The 2,167-nt window shown below is 41.9% G+C and overlaps 1 protein-coding gene across 3 annotated transcripts in view; it reads right to left on the reverse strand.

Moving 5' to 3' along the window:
- Nucleotides 1-2,167, reverse strand: part of PDE7B (phosphodiesterase 7B) — a 373,129-nt gene that overhangs the window by 138,585 nt on the left and 232,377 nt on the right. The window lies entirely within an intron of this gene.

Consider the following 2,167-nt stretch of genomic DNA (forward strand, 5'->3'; position numbering starts at 1 on the left):
GTAATTATTATATTCTGGGTCAAGACTCTCCAAAGCCTTATAAACACATTAGCTTCAGAGCTTATTTAGATAAAGGTACTGAACTTACCTCGAAGAGGGAACAACCCTCAAATTATTATTATTAAATAGTGCTTCAACAGCATGAGGAGGCTTTTTGTTGGTATTTTAGGGAAGTAATGTTAACATTTTCTGGGTAGCTGTTATTTCACTCCTGGTTCTGCTGCAATATTTGCACAAGGGAATTCAAAATAACCAGAAAATAAAACCATCTTTTTGTTTTGCTGCTAGGAATTAGTAGTAAAGTCATTTTTGAGCAGGAATCATTGCTAAAGCCGAGTGCCTCTGAACCACAAGGTTAGATTTACTTTATGATTCAGAGGACCCTAGGCTGCCAAATTGGGGTCAGATGGTGAAATGTTTCTCTTCTGGTTCAGTTGCTAGAGTGGGAGATCAGGCAGGTCTGTGTGGGTTGCTGAGTCAGTAAAAGACTAGGGGGCCCTACACGGTTTCTTGTACAGACTGTACCATAGGCTGGCCTAACACATCATCATTTTCAGTATCCGGTATATTCTTTCAAGCTTCCACTAAACTTCTGTTACCAAAGGTTACCAAGTAGTCCTTACAGACTAGAGGAAGACACATCTTTGAGCAGCCAGAGGCATTCTTCTGTGCTAGCATTTCAGCTGGGCGTTAGGGATTACAAGAGATGACAGGATAAATTCTGCTCCTAGTTACACTAGTGGAAATTGGAACACTTTCCTCCACTTAGTTCAGTGATGTGGGATCTCATGATCATAAGTGAGAGCTGAATTTGGCCTTCTAATTGCACTTCAGCCAATGAGAATGGTCTCTATGTTCACTCAGTTTTAAACTAGAAGTTTGCCTATCAGCTTTTACCCTCTTTGTTGCTGAATTATAGCAGTGAGAAAAGCTGCTACTTGGAGCCTAAATAAAGTGTATTTAGGCATGGGCTCTATTTCAAGTTCCTGTTAGCTCCTGGAGAAGTGCCACTGCAGCTCAAGTCTCAGCTGCCTAAAGTTGGCTGCACAGAGAGAAGGTCTACATCTGCATAGAAAATAAGAATGTGCCTTTTGATTCCAGCTTCATGGATCTGATTAATTCTGTATAATTATACTATAGATTTGCTGAGCAGCTTGAGCCAGAAGTGAAGGTCTGCTTTCAATCAGTGCATCTTCCCCCAGCCCAGGAAAGCAAACACTGTACCACACAAGGAGATGGCAGCATCAGACCACCACGGATCCAAAGCACAGATCACCTGTGACAGGTCAACATTGTTAGCTTCAAACAACTTCTCAATAGTGGGTCATGTATAATGCATGCTTCCTTAAAGTGAGTTGGTGTATATTTTGATAGCTCACTCTCCAAGCTTCTTTCTAATCTACCGCACGTCAGCAAAGAGCTTGTGTAAATTAGCAAATGAAGCAGAGAATCTATGAACCCTCCCCTCTTCCCACCCCCCCCACCTTGCTTTTCCTTTAGAAACTCAATTTCAGACCTGCACCAGTTAAAAGCAAATGGATAAGGAATAGATCTCCTCCCCAGCCTTCCACAAGCCAGAAATGAAAACATATTGCCTCCCTCTTGGCTTTCCTGGACATGTTTTCCAGCAACAGAGGCTGCTCGTTGAAAAGTTAGGTCTCTTGGCAAGAGCTAGCTAGTTACACTTTGACTCTGTCATTGATGATTTAAGAAAAATCACAGTGCATGGCTCAGCCAGCATTCCTTGCCTGTCTCAGCCGGCCACACTTTCAGGTAAGGCACTCTAACCTGAACAGAGGAGGACAAGCCATCATTGTTCTAGATATAAATTAGTGGGAAGTCCCTTTGTTCTTAATTTCTCCTTTATTTCTTAATTTATAGAAACATTTTATAACCAAAGAAAGCGAAATTAAATATTTGTTCAGTTTCACCCTTGCTCCAGTGTAACCTCTGTGGTTGCTGCTTCCATCTCTTAGCTAGCACACAAGACAAGACATCTTCAAAAGAAAACAGCTATACCCCACTTTAAGATAGGGACAATTCCCCCCTCAAAAGGCCAGGACCTCCTCCTTTTGTATGCTGTTGTCTTCCACCCATTAGTCACTATGACCTTTGATGTAATTTTCATGATGAATTCCTCTAGACAGGGACTTTGGTGCTAGTGCTC

Source organism: Gavialis gangeticus, unplaced genomic scaffold (genome assembly GCF_001723915.1).
Source record: "Gavialis gangeticus isolate Ggan-Ray unplaced genomic scaffold, GavGan_comp1, whole genome shotgun sequence".
NCBI lineage: Eukaryota > Metazoa > Chordata > Crocodylia > Gavialidae > Gavialis > Gavialis gangeticus.